Below are 21,122 nucleotides of genomic sequence, written 5' to 3'. Positions count from 1 at the left end.
GCCCACAGCTCCCCTTCACACCTCCGTGGATCTCTGGTGTTTTACACGGATGCAGCCTCGCTGCAGCTCCGTGGCTGTCACACAAGGCCTGCAGGACCTCTTTCTCTGCAAACCCCGTCTGCAGGCATTGGTTCACGAGGTTCACCTCCTGCCCTCCTGAGCAAAAACAAGCACTAAGAACAAGAGCTAAGCACACTGGACTCGACCTGGCTGGATCCCCAACCCTCAGTCCTGTCAGTCGTACCCTGGTGTGGAGACTCATCCCCAAAGCCTGGCTGGACATCAGCACAGGCATCCTTCTTCAAACGCCCCATCCAAGCAGCAAGGGATCAAAGCGTTGGCACAGCTGAAACAGAAATGCTGTGTGAGTTTCCTGTTAGCACTGAGCAGGAACAAATCTACCGCTGAGCAGCAGGATGTGAGACAAGCAGCAGCAGACACCCAACCTGCAGAACCAGCTCGTTTGGGGTCGGTCCAGATGTTTGTCTGCTCCCTTCCCTGGCCCAGGCCAAGCTTGTGAGCTGCTCCTCCTTGGTGCAGGGGGAAATGGTGCAGATGTCATGTGGTGGCTATGCACAGCATGCCTTTTACTTGCTTTCCCTCTCTCCATCTTCCATTAGCAAACAGCATCTCCAGCCTCCAGAGATCACTGAGTCCAACCCCTGCACAACAGTGAAAAAAAAGATATGATAAGGGGTACTTAAAGCACAGCATCTGTAATCAGATCAGACTCCTGCACTGTGAAGACTTCCATGAGTATTCCTGCACAGTGCATCACTTAGTCTCTCTTTAGCCTTGTGTTCATGGTTTTCCTGTAAGAGCTTGTCTAAACACTGCCTATAATCGTGGTTATGCTAGAATAACCTCTTGGTGCAGCAGGATGTCTGGAGCCCAAGTGCAGAGTCTCAGTGTTGCAAAGCCTTGAAGAGGTGCACCGTATGTGCTGGGGCTGATGACGCAGACACTGGAGCAAGGCCAGTGTGATGTTAGAAACTTGACCAGCAGCTGATCTGTTGTCAGCCATTTCTGGACACAAACGGGATCTGGTCGACTTAGGACATGACCTTTGGGCTGGAGAGCAACTCCTTGAGGAATCACACAGCCACTGCAGACCGTTGGCAAGAACCCCATACCAAAACAGCTCATCTGCAATCAGTTTTTAATCTGTGCAACAGTGATTGGAACAGGCGCACGCTCTCTGGAATTGCAGGAATGTTCACAAGTGGAATGTACATCACCTGTGTGCTCCAGCTCTTCTGTGTGCATGCTAGGTGCAGTGATCCCCCTGCACCCAGGGCTGCAATAAAGTCCTGTGGGCTTTCTAACCTGCCAACCAGCAGCCCAGGCTGCCCAGAGCCACATCCAGCCTGGCCTTGGATGCCTGCAGGGATGGGGCATCCACAGCCTCCCTGGGCAACCTGTTCCAGTGCCTCACCACCCTCTGGCTGAAAAACTTCCTCTTCACATCCAACCTAAACCTCAACACCCCCCGTCTCAGTCTAAAGCCATTCCCCACTTGTCCCATCACTGTCCACCCTCCAAAACAAAACACCTCGGCTGCTCAACACTGAAAGAGCAAAATAACCCACAGCTCTTACTTCCACTGTATGCAGTTAATTCCAAACTTAAGGTCACAGGTTAATTACTCATGTGATCCTTCCTGACAGAAGAACTACTCGTAGTGATGTGTAGGAGTAAGGAACAGTTTGAAAAGGTCATGGACATATTAGAACTTGCAGCATTCATCTTAATAGATGCCTACATTGCACAGCATTTTGTAAAACACACGTTACAAGTACTGTGCATTCGATTACACTATATCAAACTCTAAGTAACAATACAGGTTGCTTTTAAATCTACACTTGCATGTTTTCTTCAAACTCCTTGATAAAATTCCTTACTACCTTCAGTTTTATAGCCAAAGCAGTGTTTGAGCTGGTAGTGTACTCTTGAACAGCACTGCTGCCTTTAGCATTTGTATGTTTAGATCTGAAAAGAGAATTTGGTCATTATTTCATGATGAGAGAATCTTATATGACAAAACAGAATTACAAAAATCTGACAATACTGTAAAATGCCAGTGTAAGAATATGGCTCTGATTTTTTTTTTTCATTTTTTTTCTTCTTTTTTTCTTTTTCTTTTTCTTTTTCTTTTTTTTTTTTCTCTATTATTTCCTTTTTTTTTTTCTTTTTTTTTTTTTTTTAAATGGTGAGTGTACCATTAATTCAAGACAAGAATTTTGTTTGTAAGTCGATCTCTATAACTGTTCTTGGCATCATTCTGTAGGATGACCTAGATACATGGAATTTGGCACTGGCTCCCCAGGGCAGTGGTTTGGCACTGAGCTGACAAAGGCCAAAGAGCATTTGCACAATGCTCTCAGACACAGGGCTTGACCCATAGGAGGTCCGGTGTGGAACCAGGAGGTGGAATACATGATCCTCGAGGTCCCTTCCAAATAAAGATATTCCATCATCCTCTAATACTTATATTCCCAAGTCCTGTACACAGTGCTCAGATGCTTAATTGAAAGGTTCCATGAAACAGTGAGGTATCTATGTCCCTTTACCACTCAGTTATTCAATTTGCCACATGGATCTTTCATCCAGTCACATTAAAAAAACACTCAAAGTATTTCCTTCAGTCTTCCATTCTGATAGAGCTTTCTGGAGCAAATACAGAGTTGCAACTCAGAATGTCCACACCTCCCTTCCTGCACCCTGCATACTTTTTTCATTGCACTGTGATTACGTACCATTCTATTGTCACCCTCATTCTGTCATTATCTAGGCAGTTTACTGCCATTAAATTTTCCAGCAACAGATGCCCACAAGTACAGCCAGCCTGGAAATACTTTGATTACTTATCTTTGTCCTGATGTCCTTGTAGGAGGTGGGACATTTCTCCATCTCAGCAGCAGAGGGCAGGAGGGGTCCAAGGTGAGGGCACGCTCTCCTCTGTTTTTCTGGCACTCAAAGACAAAGGGAACAAGAAAACCAGCAGTGTTTCCCTGCCCATGGCAAACACCAGCCTTTCCATCCTTACAGTCCTTCCTGCCATCAGCAGAGACATTTTGCTTTCTTGTGCCACTTCATCCCTTTAGCATCTGGCATTCTAACAAAAAAGTAGTTACAAGGAATTTTAATATTTTCATATTAAATGTCAGAATTAGAACCATTATGTTTACCAAATATTTAAAACGTTCAACCCAGTGAGAAGTGAATTGATGTTGCATTTAGCATTCAGATAAGAACTTGTAAAGGAAGTAAAAAGTGCTGCTTTCATTACAGAATGTTCATTCAAGCAGGAATTGAGAGATGTGTCTGAATTGATAACAACAACGAGTAATTAAGAAAGCTTGACTGCAGTCTGCTTGAGGATTCCAGTCTGAAGTGTGTTCCACCTGGTGACAACTGGGAATTTCTTTCTCTCACCATTAGAAGCATTGCACCTCTGACTAAACACATAGCTAATCACCACTGAAAACCTAGGTGCAATTTCTGCAGTGCACAGACCAACTAAGTGTTGATTAACATTCAGAGAGATTGTGCAGGTGTCCTTTTAGGAACTGGCCATCAGTATGCTAAGAGGGATGGATGTGGGGACATGAGGATAACGTGCCCTCTGCCTTTTAAGACAGCCCCAGCAGAGCAGGTCAGCAGGCTGGAGAGCTGCGTGGGTCACCAGGGCTCAGAGACTTCACTCGGCCATCTGAAAGTTGAGGGACTTCAGCCCAAGCTGCCCTTTTCCATGCAGGCAAGGAGGCCAAGAGAAGGTGGATCGGCACGGTTCTGGTGCAGACAGGGGCTGCAGTGTGAGCAGGCCTACACAGACAAGGCTGTGCCCACACAGAGTGACAGCAGCTTTCGCTGTGAGCAGATTCCCAGGGGGCCTGAGCCATGGCAGTTCTTGATGGCAGCATGTTCCAATCAGCCCTGGAAGTCTTCTCTGGACGTCTGTCGCATTCTGGAATCCACACTGAGGACGCAGTCGCTGTGTCAGAGCAGCTGGCAGAGTCACGGGGAACCGTGACGTAGTTGGCCCAGGGAGCAACAACAAGGCCTGCACTGCTCAGCCAGCCCAGGCCAAAGGGGAGCACGAGAGAGAGCAGAGGAGAGAGGGGGGGAAAGAGGGCCAGGAAGGAAAGGCCTGTGCCTGAATGGACGTGTAGCAGCAGCTGCTGACAGCAAACTCGGTGATGGCAGGGGCACAGCAGAGCAGTGCAATGCTGGCAGCTTCCTGTGTCTTTCACACAGGCACTGCAGACATGGCCAGCACTGGGAGATCAGCAGAACTGCTGCACACCTCTGCCAGCCCAGGCCAGAGGAGTGCAGAACAGTGAGCTGCTGCTGAGGGGAGAGAGGATGGCCTGAGAGCTGACCTGAGAGGCAGGGCTGGCTGTGTTACAGCAGCCTCTGTGTCCTCCTCCTGTGTCTGTGAGGGCCAGAGGGCCAGAAGAGAACATGCCCAGACAACGAAGCCCTGCTGTCCTCTGCTGCTCAGCTGGAGAGATGTTCCGTCTTCCTGAAGGACGCTGATCCAAAGGGAAGGAATCAAAGGAAGTCCAGGCTGGCTGTCCTTGTGGGCATCAGCTGCTGGCAGCTGCCTCTGTGCTGCCATGGGCAGGGCACAGCACACACAGTGTTTGCAGTTCCCTGTGTGACACTGGCCCTGGTGACCTGACAGCCATAGGGAGACAAGAGAAAGAGCTGCCTCCCTCTGCCAGATGAGGCAAAGGTGAGAATCCCAGAATCACAGCATGGCCCGGGTTGGAAAGGAGCTCAAGGTTCATGAATCTCCAACCCTTGGCTCTCCAAGGGTGCACAGGGGGCTTTGTTCTCCCTGTGGTGCAGCTTCAGTGCCAACTCACAGCTGAGCTGGTTGGCACACTGTGACAGCCTGCCGCTCTGAAGCTCTTGGGGCAGTGCTCAGTTCTTTCTGAAGTACTCTGGAAAATGCTGCTTCTCCTTCACCAAGTCTGTTTCCAGACAGACGTCTTTTTCTCCTCTGTACACACAAACAGTATCTTGTAACTCCCTGGCACAGTGCTCAGAAGTGATACTTCTGGAAGCACGTCAGAGAAAAGTGGCCTTGTCCCAGTGGACTTTCAGAGCAGATGAGAACAAGTCTTGGTTGACGGCTTTCTTCTGCTTCTGGAACTGCACAGGCAGGTTGTGTGTTGTCATACTTTATGCCAGAGTGCCAAACTGAAGCAGTTTCTGCAACCTCTTTTTTTCATACTTGTCACTCTTTGCTGAGACCTTAACTTAGTCATTTTTAATGCGCTCTCATCTAAACTACTGTGTCCTCCAGTGTCAGTGTTGTATGAATCAGGACTGTGGGATTTCATCAGTGAAAGGATTCTGCTCTAATGACTGTCATTCTAAAGCTGATATTGTTTCTACCGCATCAGGCTTGCAGGAAGCATCTTTGATCAACAGAGAAATCAGAAAAATTGCTTTTCCCATTGCAGTTTCCTTTTAACTAGTGATGAAAGCTGTCAGTTTATTTTTGGCACCAGAAATCCTGGGATGCAACCAGGTTAGATAAGAAGTGACACTGAGTCAACAGTAAGGGAACACAGATGAGATAGCATCACACAGCTCTGGAAAAGATGTTCCAGCTCTGTGTCTACCTACACCTTCAGGAGATGAAAAGTACTGGCTTACTGAGGTGTCCTGGGTTGCAGGCTCTGTTAATCTCCATTTCTGGAAGAGCTGCTTGCAATAAATACCTTGTAAGGTGAATGAGCTTGATAGAAGTAGGGTGTGAAAGAGATGGATTTGCTGTTTCCCTGAAGGTGCAGGAGTATTGCTGTGCCTACAGTCAGTAAACAAGGCAGAAATCACTGTGTTCCTCAGAATGAAAAGCAAAAGAATAAAAATCTTTTTGGGAGTGACAGCACGCCTGAATGAAGCATAAATCTAAACATTTAAAATAAGGGCTAGTGTCAAAGGGACTTGCAGTATTTCTCGTGAAGAAATATTTGATGCTTCTTTATGAAAGTCGTCATAACAAAAGTGTACTGATGTCTTTGCTGAGGATTTCCTTGGTTCCAGCCTGAAGGTGTGCACAGGCATGAGCAGGCAGTGCTGAGCTGCAGGTGAGTGCCTGTGTCCCACAGCAGGAAACCCGTGGATGTCTTCAGGGGTTTGAAATGGGCAGAGCTGTAAAACTGCAGGCTTTCACTGAAATTGTCCTCTGCTTTATTTTGTAATCTTAGTTTCACCAATGCTTTCCAATATGATTTTCGTATGAGTGCAGATACATGGGATAGGATTTAAAGTTTTTATGGTGCTGCTGTATAATTTTCTGTGGTCATCATAAGCCAATAAAAAAAATAAATGGTAATCAGGCAATCTATTAACAACCTGTGGCACGTGTCAAAACAATGAAATTCCTTGCAGGAAGACAATATTGCTATATAATAATGTGGCTATCCAAAACTGTTAATTATACTTGATGAGCTGGAGATAATCCTGAAATGGGGGACTTTGATCTTAGCCAAGAATAATAAAACTTATTATCATTCTTAAATTGGCAGCTGCTTTAAAAAGCCTGTGTCTTATTTCCCTTTTAGTAACACTGGCTAAATCAGAGAAAGTGATAAAAGTATTTCATGATTGCAGCTTAGGGATTCTTTCCCACTTGACCAGAAGTAATCTATGTCCAAAAATGTCTGTAAATACTTTTTCTATCTTATTTTGCCAGATGTATTGATATTTGAGATGAATGGCAAAAACATTTTGCGTACATAGATAAGCAATGCAAATTTCCTGGATTGTTTTAGAGAAAAAAGCTCCGGTTATCAGATCGTTTCCATGCAGAAATAAGATTTACAGAAAAATTCTCATTATTATTATTCATGCATGAATAAGTTCAAAAAAGAGATGTGGGGGATATTGTTTCAATTCCAGGTGATTGTAGGAAGGACTGTCAGGATGGAAAGGCTAGTGTCTGCCATGGGCAAAGAAAAACTTCTGGTTTTCATGTTCCCTTTGTCTTTGAGTGGAAGAGGCCATGAGGAGAGTGTGCCCTAAACTTGGACCCTTTTTGACCATTGCAGCAGAGATGGAGAAGCGTTCAACCTTCTAGAGGGACTACAGGACAAAGATATGTAATGAAAATAAGTCCAGGTTGGCTGTCCTTGTGGGCATCAGCTGCTCGCATCTGCATAGTTGTTGCTATGGGAATGGCAGAACAGCAGGAATGTTGCATTTCCTTGTGTGACACAAGCACTGGTGAATTCAAAGCAAGAGGGGTATATTAGAAAGAGCATCACCTCCCTGCCAGATTAGGCAAAGGTGAGTGGGATGTTGTTTCAATTAGTGCTGATGGCAGGAAGGACTGTAAGGATGGAAAGGCTGGTGTTTGCCATGGGCAGGGAAACACATTTGGTTTTCATTTTCTCTTTCTCTTCGAGTGCCAGATAAACAGGGGAGAGTGTGCCCTCACGTTGGAACCATCCTGCCCTCTTCTGCTGAGATGGAGAAATGTTCCAGCTTGTAGAAGGACATCAGGGCAAAGATATGTAATGTAAATAAGTCCAGGCTGGCTTTCCTTGTGGGCATCAGCTGCTGGCATCTGCATTGCTGCTGCCATGAGCATGGCAAAGCAGGTAAAAGGTTGCTTTTCCTTGTGTGACACAGGAGCTCTTGACTTGAAAGCTAGAGGGATGCAATAGAAAGAGCTGCAACCTCTGCCAGACATGGCAAAGGTGAGTGGGATGTTGTTTCAGTTAGTGCTGATGTCAGGAAGGACTGTAAGGATGGAAAGGCTGGTGTTTGTCATGGGCTGGGAAACACATCTTGTTTTCATTTTCTCTTTCTCTTTGAGTGCCAGATAAAGAGGAGAGTGGGCCCTCACCTTGGACCCCTCCTGCCCTCTTCTGCTGAGATGGAGAAATGTTCCAGCTTCTAGAAGGACATCAGGACAAAGGTATGTAATGAAAATAAGTCCAGGCTGGCTGTCCTTGTGGGCATCAGCTGCTGGCATCTGGACTTCTGCTGCCATGAGCATGGCACAGCAGGTAAAAGATTGCTTTTCCTTGTGTGACACAGGAGCTCTTGTCTTGAAAGCTAGAGGGATGCAGTAGAAAGAGCTGCAACCTCTGCCAGACGTGGCAAAGGTGAGTGGGATGTTGTTTCAATTATTCCTGAAGTCAGGAAGATTGTAAGGATGGAAAGTCTGGTGTTTGCCATGGGCTGGGAAACACATCTTATTTTCATTTTCTATTTCTCTTTGAGTGCCGGATAAAGAGCAGAGTGTGCCCTCGCCTTGGACCCATCCAGCTCTCTGCAGCTCAGAGGGAGAAATGTCCAAGCTTCTAGAAGGACATCAGGACAAAGATATGTAATGTAAATAAGTCCAGGCTGGCTGTCCTTGTGGGCATCAGCTGCTGGCATCTGCATTGCTGCTGCCATGAGCATGGCACAGCAGGTAAAAGATTGCTTTTCCTTGTGTGACACAGGAGCTCTTGACTTGAAAGCTAGAGGGATGCAATAGAAAGAGCTGCAACCTCTGCCAGACATGGCAAAGGTGAGTGGGATGTTGTTTCAGTTGCTGTTGATGTCAGGAGGACTGTAAGGATCGAAAGTCTGGTGTTTGCAATGGGCAGGGAAACACATCTGGTTTTCATTTTCTCTTTGTGTGGCAGAAAAAGAGGAGAGTGTGCCTGCAACTTCTAACTCTCCTGCCCTCTGCTGCTCAGAGTGAGAAATGTCCCAGCTTCTAGAAGGACATCAGGACAAAGATATGTAATGAAAATAAGTCCAGGCTGGCTTTCCTTGTGGGCATCAGCTGCTGGCATCTGGACGTCTACTGCCATGAGCATGGCAAAGCTAGTAAAAGATTGCTTTTCCTTGTGTCACAGGAGCTCTTGACTTGACAGCTAGAGGGATGCAATAGAAAGAGCTGCAACCTCTGCCAGACATGGCAAAGGTGAGTGGGATGTTGTTTCAATTAGTGCTGATGTCAGGAAGGACTGTAAGGATGGAAAGGCTGGTGTTTGTCATGGGCAGGGAAACACATCTGGTTTTCATTTTCTCTTTCTCTTTGAGTGCCAGATAAACAGGGGAGAGTGTGCCCTAACCTTGGACCCATCCTGCCCTCTGCTGCTCAGAGGGTGAAATGTCCAATCTTCGAAAAGGACATCAGGACAAAGATATGTAATGAAAATAAGTCCAGGCTGGCTGTCCTTGTGGGCATCAGCTGCTGGCATCTGCATTGCTGCTGCCATGAGCATGGCACAGCAGGTAAAAGATTGCTTTTCCTTGTGTGACACAGGAGCTCTTGACTTGAAAGCTAGAGGGATGCAATAGAAAGAGCTGCAACCTCTGCCAGACATGGCAAAGGTGAGTGGGATGTTGTTTCAGTTGCTGTTGATGTCAGGAAGGACTGTAAGGATGCAAAGTCTGGTGTTTGCAATGGGCAGGGAAACACATCTGGTTTTCATTTTCTCTTTGTGTGGCAGAAAAAGAGGAGAGTGTGCCTGCAACTTCTAACTCTCCTGCCCTCTGCTGCTCAGAGTGAGAAATGTCCCACCTTCTAGAAGGACATCAGGACAAAGATATGTAATGAAAATAAGTCCAGGCTGGCTGTCCTTGTGGGCATCAGCTGCTGGCATCTGCATGGCTGCTGCCATGAGCATGGCACAGCAGGTAAGAGATTGCTTTTCCTTGTGTGACACAGGAGCTCTTGACTTGAAAGCTAGAGGGATGCAATAGAAAGAGCTGCAACCTCTGCCAGACATGGCAAAGGTGAGTGGGATGTTGTTTCAGTTGCTGCGGATGTCAGGAAGGACTGTAAGGATGCAAAGTCTGGTGTTTGCAATGCGCAGGGAAACACATCTGGTTTTCATTTTCTCTTTGTGTGGCAGAAAAAGAGGAGAGTGTGCCTGCAACTTCTAACTCTCCTGCCCTCTGCTGCTCAGAGTGAGAAATGTCCCAGATTCTAGAAGGACATCAGGACAAGGATATGTAATGAAAATAAGTCCAGGCTGGCTGTCCTTGTGGGCATCAGCTGCTGGCATCTGCATTGCTGCTGCCATGAGCATGGCACAGCAGGTAAAAGATTGCTTTTCCTTGTGTGACATAGGAGCTCTTGACTTGAAAGCTAGAGGGATGCAATAGAAAGAGCTGCAACCTCTGCCAGACATGGCAAAGGTGAGTGGGATGTTGTTTGAGTTAGTGCTGATGTCAGGAAGGACTGTAAGGATGGAAAGGCTGGTGTTTGCCATGGGGAGGGAAACACATCTGGTTTTCATTTTCTCTTTCTCTTTGAGTGCCAGATAAAGAGCAGAGTGTGCCCTCACCTTGGACCCATCCTGCCCTCTTCTGCTGAGATGGAGAAATGTTCCAGCTTGTAGAAGGACATCAGGACAAGGATATGTAATGAAAATAAGTCCAGGCTGGCTGTCCTTGTGGGCATCAGCTGCTGGCATCTGCATTGCTGCTGCCATGAGCATGGCACAGCAGGTAAAAGATTGCTTTTCCTTGTGTGACACAGGAGCTCTTGACTTGAAAGCTAGAGGGATGCAATAGAAAGAGCTGCAACCTCTGCCAGACATGGCAAAGGTGAGTGGGATGTTGTTTCAGTTGCTGCTGATGTCAGGAAGGACTGTAAGGATGGAAAGTCTGGTGTTTGCCATGGGCAGGGAAACACATCTGGTTTTCATTTTCTCTTTCTCTTTGTGTGCCAGATAAAGAGCAGAGTGTGCCCTCGCCTTGGACCCATCCTGCCCTCTGCTGCTCAGAGGGAGAAATATTCCAGCCTGTAGAAGGACATCAGGATAAGGATATGTAATGAAAATAAGTCCAGGCTGGCTGTCCTTGTGGGCATCAGCTGCTGGCATCTGCATTGCTGCTGCCATGAGCATGGCACAGCAGGTAAAAGATTGCTTTTGCTTGTGTGACACAGGAGCTCTTGACTTGAAAGCTAGAGGGATGCAATAGAAAGAGCTGCAACCTCTGCCAGACATGGCAAAGGTGAGTGGGATGTTGTTTCAGTTGCTGCTGATGTCAGGAAGGACTGTAAGGATGGAAAGGCTGGTGTTTGCCATGGGCTGGGAAACACATCTTGTTTTCATCTTCTCTTTGTGTTTGTGTGCCAGAAAAAGAGGAGAGTGTGCCCTCACCTTGGAACTCTCCTGCCCTCTTCTGCTGAGATGGAGAAATGTTCCAGCTTGTAGAAGGACATCAGGACAAGGATATGTAATGAAAATAAGTCCAGGCTGGCTGTCCTTGTGGGCATCAGCTGCTGGCATCTGCATTGCTGCTGCCATGGGCATGGCACAGCAGGTAAAAGATTGCTTTTCCTTGTGTGACATAGGAGCTCTTGACTTGAAAGCTAGAGGGATGCAATAGAAAGAGCTGCAACCTCTGCCAGACATGGCAAAGGTGAGTGGGATGTTGTTTGAGTTAGTGCTGATGTCAGGAAGGACTGTAAGGATGGAAAGGCTGGTGTTTGCCATGGGGAGGGAAACACATCTGGTTTTCATTTTCTCTTTCTCTTTGAGTGCCAGATAAAGAGCAGAGTGTGCCCTCACCTTGGACCCATCCTGCCCTCTTCTGCTGAGATGGAGAAATGTTCCAGCTTGTAGAAGGACATCAGGACAAGGATATGTAATGAAAATAAGTCCAGGCTGGCTGTCCTTGTGGGCATCAGCTGCTGGCATCTGCATTGCTGCTGCCATGAGCATGGCACAGCAGGTAAAAGATTGCTTTTCCTTGTGTGACACATGAGCTCTTGACTTGAAAGCTAGAGGGATGCAATAGAAAGAGCTGCAACCTCTGCCAGACATGGCAAAGGTGAGTGGGATGTTGTTTCAGTTGCTGCTGATGTCAGGAAGGACTGTAAGGATGGAAAGTCTGGTGTTTGCCATGGGCAGGGAAACACATCTGGTTTTCATTTTCTCTTTCTCTTTGTGTGCCAGATAAAGAGCAGAGTGTGCCCTCGCCTTGGACCCATCCTGCCCTCTGCTGCTCAGAGGGAGAAATATTCCAGCCTGTAGAAGGACATCAGGATAAGGATATGTAATGAAAATAAGTCCAGGCTGGCTGTCCTTGTGGGCATCAGCTGCTGGCATCTGCATTGCTGCTGCCATGAGCATGGCACAGCAGGTAAAAGATTGCTTTTCCTTGTGTGACACAGGAGCTCTTGACTTGAAAGCTAGAGGGATGCAATAGAAAGAGCTGCAACCTCTGCCAGACATGGCAAAGGTGAGTGGGATGTTGTTTCAATTAGTGCAGATGTCAGGAAGGACTGTAAGGATGGAAAGGCTGGTGTTTGCCATGGGCAGGGAAACACATCTGGTTTTCATTTTCTCTTTCTCTTTGTGTGCCAGATAAAGAGCAGAGTGTGCCCTCGCCTTGGACCCATCCTGCCCTCTGCTGCTCAGAGGGAGAAATATTCCAGCCTGTAGAAGGACATCAGGACAAGGATATGTAATGAAAATAAGTCCAGGCTGGCTGTCCTTGTGGGCATCAGCTGCTGGCATCTGCATTGCTGCTGCCATGAGCATGGCACAGCAGGTAAAAGATTGCTTTTCCTTGTGTGACACAGGAGCTCTTGACTTCCCCACCAGGGCGGAGAGGAGAGGCGTTATCACTGTGAGGTAAGTGGCAGGTGCGGGGTCACCCATTAACGACCTGGTAAGGGGGCGAGGGCAGAGCCAGCACTATCAGCAGCAGGGTGGGGCTTATCGGTCACGCCCTGTTAAGGCTATTCTAGTTGTGCTAATTAGTCTTCAGGTTCTCCATGGCTCCACCCCGGCGGAAGGCTACTGTCTCTAAAAATAATGTGGGGACCCAGACAGAGGCCCCCTGCACATGTAAAAGAAAGACTGCCAAGAAGAATGCAGAGGTGCAGACTGAGGTCCCAAAACAACATGCTAGTGTGCAGGTCACTGGCTGTGATGAGTGCCAGAGCCTGGCCCTTGCAGTGCCAGGCGATGGAGGCAGCACTTGTGTAAGATGTGACCAGCTAAAGGACTTACTTTGCCTTGTGGTCAACCTGAAGGAGGAGGTGGAGAGGCTAAGGACCATAAAGGAATGTGAGAGGGAGATTGATTGGTGGTGCCAGTCCCTATCAGCCCCGAGATCTTGGCACACAGCTGAGGCTCTGCGTGGAGCGTGTCACTCCCTGCCGCCTTGCAAACAGGTAGTAGAGGGGAACCGGCAGGTAGACTGTGTTCCTGCTGCAGTGCAAGGCAATTTGAGAGCAGAGCAAGGCAATCTAAGGGAGGAGGAGGAGTGGAAAAGGATACCAGCTCGGCGAAGTGGGCGTCCTCCATCCCGACCATCCTCGGCTCCCCAGGTGCCTCTGCAAAATAGGTTTGAGGCCCTGAATCTCGAGGGAGAGGTGAGTGAGGGGGTGGAGGGAGGTCCACCTGTAAGGTTGCCTCGGGCGAAGCGGTCGACCCCACGCCTCAAGACTGCCTCCGCCCGGAAGGACAGAAGGGTGGTTGTCATAGGTGACTCCCTGCTGAGAGGAACGGAAGGCCCTATATGTCGGCCTGACCCTACCCGTAGGGAGGTGTGCTGCCTCCCTGGGGCAAGGGTCAGGGATATTGCTAGGAAACTTCCTGGTCTGATTGGCCCTTCTGATTATTACCCATTATTGATAGTTCAGGCTGGCAGCGATGAAGTCGCTGAGAGAAGCCTGAGGTCTATCAAGGAAGACTTCAGGGGACTGGGGCGGGTAGTTGAAGGAACGGGTGTGCAGGTGGTTTTTTCTTCCCTACCTTCAGTGGCAGGGAAGGATACCGAGAGCATCCAAAAAACCCGCCTCATAAATAAATGGCTAAGAAGTTGGTGCAAGCACAGGAACTTCGGTTTTTTTGACCACGGGGCAATTTACTCTGCGCCTGGCATGATGGCTGCGGATGGAAGTAGCCTGTCTCCAAGGGGTAAGAGGATCCTAGCCCAGGAACTGGCAGGGCTCATTGAAAGGTGTTTAAACTAGGTATGAAGGGGGAAGGGGACAGAATGAGGGCCACTGGGGTTGAGCGGGTAGTTCATGGCTCAAAATGGAGTTCGATGGGTGAAAAGGGTGGAGTTCAAAGGGATGGAGAGAGGCAGGGGGGTGCTGCTTCCCTAAAGTGTCTATACACTAATGCGCGCAGCATGGGAAATAAACAGGAAGAGTTGGAGATCTGTGTGCGGTCGCAAGGCCATGATCTCATTGCGATCACGGAGACGTGGTGGGACAGCTCGCATGACTGGAATGTTGTCATGGAGGGCTATGTGCTTTTTAGGAAAGATCGGCTGGCGAGGCGGGGTGGTGGAGTTGCTCTTTATGTGAGAGAGCAGCTAGAATGTATTGAACTCCACCTGGGGGAGGGTGATGTAGCAGTGGAGAGCTTGTGGGTGAGAATCAAGGGGCAGGCTGGTATGGGTGACACCGTTGTGGGTGTGTACTACAGGCCCCCTGATCAGGAGGAGGAGGTTGACGAGGCCTTCCACAAGCAACTGAAAGTAGCGTCGCAATCCCAGGCGCTGGTGCTTATGGGGGACTTCAATTATCCAGATATTTGCTGGAAAAGCAACGTGGCCAGGCATGCGCAGTCCAGACGGTTCCTGCAATGTGTCGAAGACAACTTTCTGATGCAGATGGTGGAGGAACCAACGAGGGGAGGGGTGTTACTGGACCTTATTCTCACAAATAAGGACGGGTTTGTTAAGGAAGTAAAAGTTGGGGGTAGCTTGGGTTGTAGTGACCACGAGATGGTGGAGTTCAAGATCTTGAGTGGAAGGAGCAAAGCAAAAAGTAGGATTGCTACCCTGGACTTTAGGAGAGCCAACTTTGATCTCTTCCGGGACCTACTTGGAGCTATCCCGTGGGCTAGGGTGTTAGAAGGTAAGGGGGCCTGTGAGAGCTGGTTGGCATTTAAACAGCTCTTCTTCCAAGCCCAGGATCGGTGCGTCCCTGTGAGCAAGAAATCAGGAAAGGGTGGCAGGAGACCTGTGTGGATGAGCAAGGAGCTCATGCACAAACTCAAAGGGAAAAAGAAGGTCCATGAAATGTGGAAAAAGGGTCTGACCACTCGGGAAGAATATAGAAATGTTGTCAGGGCCTGCAGGGATGCGACGAGGAAGGCTAAAGCCCACCTGGAATTGAATCTAGCAAAGGTGGTAAAGGATAATAAAAAAGGTTTTTTTAAGTATGTTAACAGTAAAAGGAAGACTAGGGAGAATGTAGGTCCCCTACTAAGTGAGGGGGGTGTTCTGGTAACGGGGGATGCTGAGAAGGCGGAGATACTGAACGCCTTCTTTGCTTCTGTCTTCAGTGAAAAAGCTCCCCCTCGGGAATCCCAGGCCCTGGTGGTTAGTGAGAAGGTCTGGGGAATGGAAGACTTCCCTTTAGTCAGGGAAGAGGCGGTCCGAGAGCGCCTAGGCAACACCAATGTTCATAAATCCATGGGACCCGATGGGGTGCATCCACAGGTGCTGAGGGAGCTGGCAGAGGTGATTGCTGAACCGCTCTCTATCATCTTTGAGAGGTCTTGGAGAATGGGGGAGGTGCCTGAAGACTGGAGGATAGCCAATGTCACTCCGGTCTTCAAAAAGGGCAAGAAGGAAGATCCAGGTAATTACAGGCCAGTCAGCCTCACCTCTGTCCCTGGAAAGGTGATGGAACAGATTGTGCTGGATGCCATCTCCAGACAACTGGAAGAAAAGGAGGTTATCAGGAGTAGTCAGCACGGGTTCACCAGGGGGAGGTCGTGCTTGACCAACCTGGTAGCCTTCTATGATGTTGTCACTGGCTGGGTGGATGGGGGGAGAGCAGTGGATGTAGTCTACCTTGATTTCAGCAAGGCATTTGACACTGTCTCCCACGACATCCTTATAACGAAGCTGAGGAAGTGCGGGATAGATGAGTGGACAGTGAGGTGGGTTGAGAACTGGCTGACTGGCAGAGCACAGAGGGTTGTCATTGGCGGTGCAGAGTCTGGTTGGAGACCTGTAACCAGCGGTGTTCCCCAGGGGTCGGTGCTGGGACCGGTCCTGTTCAACATCTTCATCAATGACCTTGATGAGGGGGTAGTGGCCACCCTCAGCAAGTTTGCTGATGATACGAAGTTGGGAGGATTGGCTGACACGCCCGAAGGCTGTGCTGCCATTCAGCGAGACCTGGACAGGCTGGAGAGCTGGGCAGTAAGGAACCAGATGAGGTTTAACAAAAGCAAGTGTAGAGTCTTGCACCTAGGGAGGAATAATTCCATGCACCGGTACAGGTTGGGGGATGACCTGCTGGAGAGGAGCTCTGTGGAGAGGGACCTGGGTGTCCTGGTGGACGACAGGTTGGCCATGAGCCAGCAGTGTGCCCTTGTGGCCAAAAAGGCCAATGGCATTCTGGGGTGCATTAAAAGGAGCGTGGCCAGCAGGTCGAGGGAGGTGATCCTCCCTTCTGCCCTGGTAAGGCCTCATCTGGAGTACTGTGTCCAGTTCTGGGCTCCCCAGTACAAAAAAGACAGGGATCTCTTGGAAAGAGTCCAGCGGAGAGCCACAAAGATGGTGAAGGGCCTGGAGCATCTCCCCTATGAGGAAAGGCTAAGTGAGCTGGGTCTGTTTAGCCTTGAGAAGAGAAGACTGAGAGGGGACCTGATCCAGGTCTATAAATATCTAAGGTGTGGGGGGCAAAGTGGCGAGGCCAGACTCTTTTCAGCAGTGTGCAGAGACAGGACAAGGGGAAATGGCCAGAAGCTGGAGCATAGGAAGTTCCGCACCAATGTGCGCAAGAACTTCTTTACGGTGAGGGTGACGGAGCACTGGAACAGGCTGCCCAGGGAGGTTGTGGAGTCTCCTTCTCTGGAGATATTCAAGACCCGCCTGGACGCCTACCTGTGCGACCTGGTGTAGGGATCCTGATTGGCAGGGGGGTTGGACTCGATGATCTCTGGAGGTCCCTTCCAACCCCTACGATTCTGTGATTCTGTGATTCTGTGATACAACATCCCACTGAAGTTTGCCATGTCTGGCAGAGGTTGCAGCTCTTTCTATTGCATCCCTCTAGCTGTCAAGTCAAGAGCTCCTGTGTCACACAAGGAAAAGCAATCTCTTACCTGCTGTGCCATGCTCATGGCAGCAGCAAAGCAGATGCCAGCAGCTGATGCCCACAAGGACAGCCAGCCTGGACTTATTTTCATTACATATCTTTGTCCTGATGTCCTTCTACAAGCTGGAACATTTCTCCATCTCAGCAGAAGAGGGCAGGAGGGGTCCAAGTAGCAGGCACACTCTCCTCTTTTTCTGGCACACAAAGAGAAGATGAAAACCAGATGTGTTTCCCTGCCCATGGCAAACACCAGCCTTTCCATCCTTACAGTCCTTCCTGACATCAGCACTAATTGAAACAACATCCCACTCACCTTTGCCATGTCTGGCAGAGGTTGCAGCTCTTTCTATTGCATCCCTCTAGCTTTCAAGTCAAGAGCTCCTGTGTCACACAAGGAAAAGCAATCTTTTACCTGCTTTGCCATGCTCATGGCAGCAGCAGTGCAGATGCCAGCAGCTGATGCCCACAAGGACAGCCAGCCTGGACTTATTTAAATTACATATCTTTGTCCTGATGTCCTTCTAGAAGCTGGAACATTTTTCCATCTCAGCAGAAGAGGGCAGGATGGGTCCAAGTAGCAGGCACACTCTCCTCTGTATCTGGCACACAAAGACAAAGAGAAGATGAAAACCAGATGTGTTTACCTGCCCATGGCAAACACCAGCCTTTCCATCCTTACAGTCCTTCCTGACATCAGCAGCAACTGAAACAACATCCCACTCAAGTTTGCCATGTCTGGCAGAGGTTGCAGCTCTTTCTATTGCATCCCTCTAGCTTTCAAGTCAAGAGCTCCTGTGTCACACAAGGAAAAGCAATCTTTTACCTGCTGTGCCATGCTCATGGCAGCAGCAATGTAGATGCCAGCAGCTGATGCCCACAAGGACAGCCAGCCTGGACTTATTTTCATTACATATCTTTGTCCTGATGTCCTTCTAGAAGCTTGGACATTTCTCCCTCTCAGCAGAAGAGGGCAGGAGAGTTCCAAGGTGAGGGCACACTCTCCCCTGTTTATCTGGCACTCAAAGAGAAAGAGAAAATGAAAACCAGATGTGTTTCCCTGCCCATGGCAAACACCAGCCTTTCCATCCTTACAGTCCTTCCTGACATCAGCAGCAACTGAAACAACATCCCACTCACCTTTGCCATGTCTGGCAGAGGTTGCAGCTTTTTCTACTGCATCCCTCTAGCTGTCAAGTCAAGAGCTCCTGTGTCACACAAGGAAAAGCAATCTCTTACCTGCTGTGCCATGCTCATGGCAGCAGCCATGCAGATGCCAGCAGCTGATGCCCACAAGGACAGCCAGCCTGGACTTATTTTCATTACATATCTTTGTCCTGATGTCCTTCTACAAGCTGGAACATTTCTCCATCTCAGCAGAAAGGGGCAGGAGGGGTCCAAGTAGCAGGCACACTCTCCTCTTTTTCTGGCACACAAAGAGAAGATGAAAACCAGATGTGTTTCCCTGCCCATGGCAAACACCAGACTTTCCATCCTCACAGTCCTTCCTGACATCAGCAGCAACTGAAACAACATCCCACTCACCTTTGCCATGTCTGGCAGAGGTTGCAGCTCTTTCTATTGCATCCCTCTAGCTTTCAAGTCAAGAGCTCCTGTGTCACACAAGGAAAAGCAATCTTTTACCTGCTGTGCCATGCTCATGGCAGCAGCAATGTAGATGCCAGCAGCTGATGCCCACAAGGACAGCCAGCCTGGACTTATTTTCATTACATATCTTTGTCCTGATGTCCTTCTACAAGCTGGAACATTTCTCCCTCTCAGCAGAAGAGGGCAGGAGATATCCAAGGTGAGGGCACACTCTCCCCTGTTAATATGGCACTCAAAGAGAAAGAGAAGATGAAAACCAGATGTGTTTCCCTGCCCATGGCAAACACCAGCCTTTCCATCCTTACAGTCCTTCCTGACATCAGCAGCAACTGAAACAACATCCCACTCACCTTTGCCATGTCTGGCAGAGGTTGCAGCTCTTTCTATTGCATCCCTCTAGCTTTAAAGTCAAGAGCTCCTGTGTCACACAAGGAAAAGCAATCTCTTACCTGCTGTGCCATGCTCATGGCAGCAGCAAAGCAGATGCCAGCAGCTGATGCCCACAAGGACAGCCAGCCTGGACTTATTTTCATTACATATCTTTGTCCTGATGTCCTTCTACAAGCTGGAACATTTCTCCATCTCAGCAGCAGAGGGCAGGAGGGGTCCAAGGTTAGGGCACACTCTCCTCTTTTTCTGGCACACAAAGAGAAGATGAAAACCAGATGTGTTTCCCTGCCCATGGCAAACACCAGCCTTTCCATCCTCACAGTCCATCTTGACATCAGCAGCAACTGAAACAACATCCCACTCACCTTTGCCATTTCTGCCAGAGGTTGCAGCTCTTTCTATTGCATCCCTCTAGCTTTCAACTCAAGAGCTCCTGTATCACACAAGGAAAAGCAATCTTTTACCTGCTGTGCCATGCTCATGGCAGCAGCAATGCAGATGCCAGCAGCTGATGCCCACAAGGACAGCCAGCCTGGACTTATTTTCATTACATATCTTTGTCTTGATGTCCTTCTACAAGCTGGAACATTTCTCCATCTCAGCAGCAGAGGGCAGGAGGGGTCCAAGGTTAGGGCACACTCTCCCCTGTTTATCTGGCACTCAAAGAGAAAGAGAAAATGAAAACCAGATGTGTTTCCCTGCCCATGGCAAACACCAGCCTTTCCATCCTTACAGTCCTTCCTGACATCAGCAGCAACTGAAACAACATCCCACTCACCTTTGCCATGTCTGGCAGAGGTTGCAGCTCTTTCTATTGCATCGCTCTAGCTTTCAAGTCAAGAGCTCCTGTGTCACACAAGGAAAAGCAATCTCTTACCTGCTGTGCCATGCTCATGGCAGCAGCCATGCAGATGCCAGCAGCTGATGCCCACAAGGACAGCCAGCCTGGACTTATTTTCATTACATATCTTTGTCCTGATGTCCTTCTACAAGCTGGAACATTTCTCCATCTCAGCAGCAGAGGGCAGGAGGGGTCCAAGGTTAGGGCACACTCTCCTCTTTTTCTGGCACACAAAAACAAGATGAAAACCAGATGTGTTTCCCTGCCAATGGCAAACACCAGCCTTTCCATCCTTACAGTCCTTCCTGACATCAGCAGCAACTGAAACAACATCCCACTGAAGTATGCCATGTCTGGCAGAGGTTGCAGCTCTTTCTATTGCATCCCTCTAGCTTTCAAGTCAAGAGCTCCTGTGTCACACAAGAAAAAGCAATCTTTTACCTGCTGTGCCATGCTCATGGCAGCAGCAATGCAGATGCCAGCAGCTGATGCCCACAAGGACAGCCAGCCTGGACTTATTTTCATTACATATCTTTGTCCTGATGTCCTTCTACAAGCTGGAACATTTCTCCATCTCAGCAGAAGAGGGCAGGAGGGGTCCAAGTAGCAGGCACACTCTCCTCTTTTTCTGGCACACAAAGAGAAGATGAAAACCAGATGTGTTTCCCTGCCCATGGCAAACACCAGCCTTTCCATCCTCACAGTCCATCTTGACATCAGCAGCAACTGAAACAACATCCCACTCACCTTTGCCATTTCTGCCAGAGGTTGCAGCTCTTTCTATTGCATCCCTCTAGCTTTCAACTCAAGAGCTCCTGTATCACACAAGGAAAAGCAATCTTTTACCTGCTGTGCCATGCTCATGGCAGCAGCAATGCAGATGCCAGCAGCTGATGCCCACAAGGACAGCCAGCCTGGACTTATTTACATTACATATCTTTGTCCTGATGTCCTTCTAGAAGCTGGAACATTTCTCCATCTCAGCATCAGAGCGCATGAGAGTTCCAAGGTGAGGGCACACTCTGCTCTTTATCTGGCACTCAAAGAGAAAGAGAAAATGAAAACCTGATGTGTTTCCCTGCCCATGGCAAACACCAGCCTCTCCATCCTTACAGTCCTTCCTGACATCTGCACTAATTGAAACAACATCCCACTCACCTTTGCCATGTCTGGCAGAGGTTGCAGCTCTTTCTATTGCATCCCTCTAGCTTTCAAGTCAAGAGCTCCTGT

The sequence above is a fragment of the Phasianus colchicus genome, chromosome Z (genome assembly GCF_987193195.1).
Source record: "Phasianus colchicus chromosome Z, bPhaCol1.hap1.1, whole genome shotgun sequence".
Taxonomy (NCBI): domain Eukaryota; kingdom Metazoa; phylum Chordata; class Aves; order Galliformes; family Phasianidae; genus Phasianus; species Phasianus colchicus.
This window is presented reverse-complemented; position numbering follows the sequence as displayed.